The 7525-nt window shown below is 47.8% G+C and overlaps 1 protein-coding gene across 1 annotated transcript in view; it reads right to left on the bottom strand.

Moving 5' to 3' along the window:
• The window catches only part of LOC107116551 (A-kinase anchor protein 13-like), a gene marked incomplete at its 5' end in the record, with an annotated part of 206382 nt that overhangs the window by 127372 nt on the left and 71485 nt on the right, over positions 1-7525 (bottom strand). The gene's annotated exons all lie outside the window — the stretch shown is intronic.

The following is a 7525-nucleotide window of genomic DNA, read 5'->3' as shown; positions in this document are numbered from 1 at the left end:
AGCGGTTCCTCAGTGGAATGGGCTTCTTTGGGAGGTGGTGGGCTCTCCTTCTTTGGAGTTTTTCAAACAGAGGCTAGATGGCCATCTGACAACAATGCAGATTCTGTAAATTTAGGCACATTATGAGAGGGAGGGCAGGAAGGGTTGCCTCAGTGCTTGGTTCTTGTGGCCCTTTCTTGCACGCCCAGGGAGGTGCTGATTGTCACTTTGGGGTCAAGAAGCAATTTTTCTCCAGGCCAGTTTGGCCAGGGATCCTGAAGGTTTTTTTTTTGCCATCTTCTGGACATGGAGCAGAGGGTGTGTGGGGGGGGGGGGAGGTATTTGTGAATTTCCTGCATTGTGCAGGGAGTTGGGACTAAATGACCCTGGAGGGCCTTTCCAACTCTGTGATTCTATGAAAGACAGTATAAAGCTGCAAGGGCACTGCCCCCAGAATTTTCAATCTACTTAAATAAAGGCTTTTCAGTGGGCACCCTTAAGTACAAAGAGGCAAGGCAAGCAAACCTGCGTGTGCTACCTCTCTTGATTGGGGGGGGGAGGTTGGACCCTCTGCCTGTCCTGGGTACCTGGCAACAGCTGCTGAATAGTTCAGCTATGTCTTTTGGAAACTCCTATAGTTTTCTTTATGACATGCCCATATATAAGAAGGCAGCAGCTCGTGTTTAATACTTGGCCTCTCCATTTAAAGCAGGGGTCCCCAACCATTTGAAGCCTGTGGGCACCTTTGGAATTCCGACCTGGGGGGGGGGCACAACCACAAAATGGCTGCCCGAGTAGGTGGGGCCAGACACGAAACGGCTGCCACAGGAGGCCAAGCCAAACACAAAATGTCAGGGAGCAAAGTTAAGCATAAATCTAATAGCAATCCTTCAACATTTCAGGCAGAAGCTCTGTTTAATAGGATGTCTTTTAACCCGCGCAGTCAATTAGATTCCCATTGGCCAATCTGAAGCCCTGCTGGGCAAAAGCCCCACCTGGTGCTGTCCTGCCCACTTTTTAAAACACTCGGTGGGCACCAGGAAAGGTGCTGGTGGCCACTATGGCTATCACGGCTACCACGTTGGGGGGCCCTAAGTTAAAGGATCTCATTGGGGAAAGACGTCTCTGTGCCTTGAGACGTCAGAGAGCTGCAGCCAATCGGAGAGAACCGTACTGAGAAGGGTGGACCAATGGCCTGACTTGGTCTAAGGCAGCTTCATAAATTTGGTCAACATGATACCCGCTGAGCTATGAACACCCGTCTGTTTTGGCACGCAGCTCCCTTGTACGGACATAAGACCATCTTCCCTCTGGATGATGTAATGCAGATTTTGATACAATGTGGTTTTAAAAAATGTTTGTTTTGTTTTATTTTTCAGAATCAGCTGTCCATGTTGAAAAGTCAGCATTCACCCAATTTTCCCTCCCCACTTTTGGGAGGAAAGGCAGGCAGGAGCAAAGTATCCGCTTTGCTTACAGCAAGATGAAAGACCCAGACACAAGGGCATTTTGTTTCTACCATTCTAATACGGGTTGCTGCCCAGGAACACAGCCAAATGCAGCACCCTTCGTGTGACAGCCGGAAGACGAGAAGGGATTTATGTATTGACCTCATTTACACTCTGCCTTTCTCCCCAGTGAGGACCCAAAGTAGCTGACATTGCTCTCCTCTCCCCCCTTTTACCGTCACAACAACCCTATGAGGTAGGTTAGGCTGAGTGTGTGTGATTGACCCAAGATCACCCAGCAAGTTTCCATGGCATGAGTGGGGGTTCAAACCTGGGTCTCCCAGATCCCAGCCTGACACCCTAGTCACTACAGCTTTCAAAGGGCAAGGAGAGACTTCAGCTTGATCAGACCACTACTGTCCAATACGAGACAGTCATTTTTAATGTTTGTTTTTTCCATGCATTCATGTGGTTAAGGACAGAGAATCGCAATGCCTGAGGCATCTCCCCCCACCAAAGAAAACCCAGACAGCTCATTTGGAACTGTGTTGGTCATCTGGAATGCCTGGCTGGAGTCATTCATTCACAGGGACAACGGACTTTGCACAGTTTTGTGCCGGAGGCAAACAGAGGTGGGACAATATTCACCAAATTGGGAAGACCGTGTTTCCCCATCAGAAATTCGACAAGCAGAGAAAAAGGAAAAAGATTTTTTTTAAAAAAAAAGTCACCCGGGTGCATATCGTCCACTGCTCTATCAACGCCCCCATCCCAAAGAGGATGCTTGTGGGTGTGAGAAAAGTTAAACGATGACTAAACTATCCGAGTGACTGGAAGGTCATCCCTTTCTGGAACAGACGGATTTTCTGCAGTGTGCAGAAGAGGGACAGCAGCGAGAAGAATGGCCTCCCTTCTCTTAGGGGGATTTCTCACTAGAGCTGCCTTGCAGCACAGCCGCCGTTTGCCCCGACACAAACATGTCAAATTTCACACCCGAAGCTCCAGGACTGCATTTTGACTCACGGCTTCGCCCGATTTCCTCCGCAGTTTCGTGATCCTGGTTTTTGAGGATCATGAAACTGCGGAGGAAATCGGGCGGACATGTTTGTGTTGGGGCAAACGGCGCTGCGCTGCCCGAGGCAGCTCTAGTGAGAAATCGCCCTTACAGTTGGTTCTTACTTCAGTGCCTTGGGGGGACCAACACACATGCTGCAAGCCAGATGGGCTCCCCTATGAACAGACACTAGTTCCCCTACACCAGAGTCTCCCCCAGAGCCAGCATGGCGCAGAGGTCAGAGTGACGGACTAGGACCTGGGACTAGACCCAGATTTGAATGCCGACTCTGTTGTCAAAGCTCGCTGGATAGCCTGGGACCAGTCAGACACTCTCTCTCGGCCTCACCTGCCTCAGGGGGCTGCTGCTGTGGAAAGAAAATGGAGAAGAGAATGCCCTCGTAAGCCTCTTCTGGTCCGAAAAGTGGGGGTATCTATATACTAACAGCCACGTGTGGCCCAAGAAAAGAGATACTTCTACAAACTTGGGTTTGCAGAAAAATCTGAAATCCTTAAAATCCCCCACTTTGGCAGGGAGGGTGGGATATAAGTCAAATAAATAAATAAACGACTTGGCAACCCTACTGTAAGAGTTTTCAATTTTTTTCCCAATTTCAGGATACACGCCAGGAGAAACAAATGCAGAAGCAGCTCTAAAACGCCACCTTCCCTTACAAGTACCAATTCCCCCAAGGTGACTCAGATGCCCTTTGTAGTTTTTCAGTCACCTCTGGACGTTGGACAGCATGTACGGAAAAGAACCCAGTCCAGATTTGATTTGCCAGATTCCCCAACTATCCACTGCTGTACCAGTCTATGTTTTTCTTTATGAACGCAGCAAACCACACCCCATCAATCCTTCTCAAGCTTCAGCAGGCTCTCTTCACCGCCAAGGGAACTGGTGTTAGCAGGGTTCTGAACATCCAGAACCCAGAAGAACTATTTGAGAGGCAGGGCTTGGCTTCCGAGCCAAGACCTGGACATTAACTACTTTTTATACATCGATCCTTATGCACCATCCACCAAGAAGTAACTCAGGGACTTCAACTAAAAATATAAATGTTTCCTTTTGTCGTGATCGCCGTTCCTCCCAAGTCCCGAATATCCGGTTGCCGTTGTGAGACCTCCTGCAGCTTCGAAACAGGCACCTCAGAATGCGAACGGGCTGTGTATTAAGGTCATACACCAGCTTACGTTCCTGGTTTCTTCGGTCGTGCGTACCCTCTCTCTCTTGCCGCTCACGATCCGTTCCAGCTTCCTCCCCGGTGCCTTCCGTTTCTCCACTTTATTTAGTCTCACAATCAACATCTGCTACAATTAACAATCTCCCCCATGTGTTTCCCATCCACCCCGTTCTCTAGTTGTGTTTTCCTGTTTCACGTGTGTCTCTCTCTGTATCCCTCAGGATCTTGGCGGTGTCGGGAAGTAGCGGCCCGCCTCGTTGGACTCCACACAAACGGCTGGTAAAGGTCCTCGTATTCTCACTCGAGCTCGTCCCCTCCTGGGTTTCGAACCATGGTCTCCCTGGCCCCCAAATGCGGCTCCCGAACCCCGTTCCTCTGTGGGTGGTCTCAAAGAAGTCGGCGCGACTCCCCTACTGTGATGCAGAAGATAACAGGAATGGACACGGAAAAGGGTGGAAATACATCAGTCCTCTAAACATGGAGTCCAAAAGTTCACAGCACCCTTCAGCTTTGTTTCCTACTAATATTAGAAATGAAGACCCGATAAGCACCGGAACAAACAAACAAACCACACAGCTAATTTCAAGCAAGCAAAGCCACCAGAAACATCTGCCCAAGAAACCTACCAAGAAAAGCCTAGACTTGAACTTACCGAATGAAACCAAAGATAAGACAGAGAGAAGGCTAAAGAACATCCCTTCGGATCAGCAGCCATCATCGCCTAGCCAAGCTCACCACTTCAGTCTATGCAAGCAAATTTTAAAACTCACTACTAATTGGGTATCGGGTTCAACAGACAACGAACAACAGTATATATGCAATTTTTAAAAATGAAAACGTATGAAAGATTGGTATTCATAGAACAAAGGTAGTATTCTGGGGTTTATAATGACCCCCTCCAAAGCTGTGGAACGTAGTTAATGTTGCCAACCCTGGCCTGGGAAATTCTTGGAGATCCGTGAGCAGGGCCTATGGAGGGCAGAGCTTGGGGGGTAGAGGGAGCTCATCAGGGATGTAATAACCATAGAGTCACAGAATCATACAGTTGGAAGGGACCTCCAGGGTCATCTAGTCCAACCCCCTGCACAATGCAGGAAATTCACAAATACCTCCCCCCCACACACACACAGTGACCTCTGCTCCATGTCCAGAAGATGGCAAAAAAAACCAACCCTCCAGGATCCCTGGCCAAACTGGCCTGGAGAAAAATTGCTTCTTGACCCCAAAGTGGCGATCAGCATTTCCCTCTGAAACCGCTGTTTTCACCAGGGGAACTGATCTTTGTGGTCTGGGGATCACTTGTAATTCCGGGAGAACTCCAGACTCCAGCTGGAGGCTGGCAGCCCTAGATACTGAGCTCATACACATTTCCTTCAACTCAACATTTCCGGAAGGGTGCCGGTTAGAAAACATAACTGAACAGCTCATGCCTCCTTGTCTTAGGGCAAAACTAGACACGATGGCACCCTAATGGCAGCAGCCTCAAGTGCACCGGTGCCAATTTAAAGTGATTTAAAAATGACACAAGAGCCCAGTCATGATCAAACCCGCCCCCCCCCAAAAAAAATCAGCCAGCACTTGGGGTGGGGGGGAGACAAGAGAACTGCAGCTGCCACACTGGCCCAACCAGGATCAGGCCTTTGCTGCACTGTTTAAATGCACTTCAAAATGGCACTAGCGTCCCCATGGCGGCTACGAGGACGCCCACATGTCTGATTTGGCCTTTATGGCACAACCTTGCTTCCTCCTAAGGAAAGTGTTCTTGGGATGGCACTGCTAACCATCAGCATGAGGTGGCTATTGTGGTGTTAAGTGAAAGTTTTCACCTTGTTGGGGTCATTTACACCCCCCCCCCAAAAAAAAACCCTTGGTGGGACAGCGCTACCTCTCCCTTTTAATCACCCTTTTAGGGAAACTTCAATAGGAGGTCATTGTGTGTGTGTGTGTGTTTTACCCATTTGGGGTCAATTATACAGCTGAGTGTGTAGGAGGGTTTTTAAAAAAAGCTTCAGTACATTTTAAGTGGCCTCAATATACTGCCGTTTTTATATTTTGTTTCCATCAAACTTAGCAACAGGAAACTGCGGTCACCCTCCTGCGGCAAACTTTCCATTCCCTTTGGCACTCCCAAGTCCCATACCAGGATAGTCAGATTAAAAAGGAGTGTGTGTGTGTGGGGGGGGGGGATAATTGGCACACGCTCGTTTCCCCCAGCAGAGAAATCAGGAGAAGAGCAAATCTGCTGCTCATTCTGCAAGCACAGCATTTTCCCTTCTGTTCCACAGCAAACTTGAACAAACACAATTCAGCCCTGGCTTCCTATCAGGCCGCTTGAAAGAAAGACAAAATAAAACGTGGGGTGTGTTCTCTAGGAGCTCTCTGACTGACTGTCTCTATGTACATGGCAAACACCCAAGGATTAGTCACAGGAATTACCCATAATAATAAGGGTTGAGCACTTCAACAGGCTCCTTCTAACCTGACCGTGTCCCAATAAAGTAGAGAACATGCATATTGAACCAGAAGGTTAGTTAGTGAGCGATCCCCGGGGTTCGCTCATGTGTCTTACCCCAAGGCAAAACAGGGACCTGTCAAGGTCACTGTGGTGTAGAGGTTCAGAGTGCTGGACTAGGATATGGCAGACCCAGGTTTGAATCCCCACATTGCCTTGGAAGCTCACTGGGTGACCATGGGCCACTCGGTCAAGTCTCTCTCAGTTTAAACTACCTCCTGGGGCTGTTGTGAGGATAAAACGGAGATGAAGGGAATGATGCAAACCGCTTGTGGCCCCCAATGAGGATAAAGGCAGGCTATAAATGAAATAAATAAATAAATACACACTCCGCCTGGCGATGGCTCTCCAGGGTCTCAGATTCTCCTACCTGATCCTTTTAAACTGGAAATGCTGGCATCGACCTGGGGACCTTCTGCATAAAAAGGAGATGTTCTAAACACAGAACCACAAACACTCCCCAAAATCAAGCTGCCTTATACTGAATTAGACCATCAAGAGTAGGATTGTCTAATCCAGAGGTGTCGAACTCATTTGTTACAAGGGCCAGATCTGACATAAATGTCATTTTGTCAGGCCAGGCGGTGTGTGCCATAAAATGTAATACAAGGTACTGGAGATATAAACTTATAAAGATGATTTCAGATGCCGAATATCAATAGCAGGTGTGATAGGATTAGGTGTGAAATGCAGAAGGATAGTAGGTGTGGAGATATTAGCACTGGTAATGAGACAGGAAACCTAGGTCTCAATTTGGTACAGTAGGATCCAGTCCAGGAGGATGCAAAGAATAAATGGAAATAAGTTTTGAAGAAGTGAGCAGTGACTCACAAAAGCACATACCCTACCACAGATTTTGTTAGTCTTTAAGGTGCTACTGGACCCTTAACTCTTTCTATCACTATTAGAAACCACAACATTCAAAAACCAGTGGGAGAACATTTTAACCTTCTAGGACATTCAGTTGCTGACCTAAGAGTAGCAATTCTCTTACAAAGGAATTTGAAAGGGAGATTAGAGAGACTGTTGAATTGCAACTGATAATGAAGCTCAAGACAATGCATGCTCCTGGACTGAACTGAGACCTAGGTTTCTTCTCTCATTACCAGTGCCTGCTATTGTCATTTGCCATCTGAAATCACTTTCCAAGATATAAGGAAAGATGGACTCACATTCTAGCCGTATCTGAAGAAGTGAGCAGTCAGTCATAAAAGCTCATGACATGCCACAAATTTTGTTCATCCTTAAGGTGCTACTAGACTCTTGCTCCCTTCCAGTAATAAAGAATGCAAGCTGTGCTGTTAGGTCCCCCACCCCCGCCATCTGTTAGAAATGGAAAGGGAGATCTC

Source organism: Gekko japonicus, unplaced genomic scaffold, assembly GCF_001447785.1.
Source record: "Gekko japonicus isolate JY-2015 unplaced genomic scaffold, Gekko_japonicus_V1.1 scaffold224, whole genome shotgun sequence".
In the NCBI taxonomy this organism is placed as follows: Eukaryota; Metazoa; Chordata; class Lepidosauria; order Squamata; family Gekkonidae; genus Gekko; species Gekko japonicus.
The sequence above is the reverse complement of the archived record's forward strand: the minus strand, read 5'-3'. Positions and strand labels throughout refer to the sequence as shown.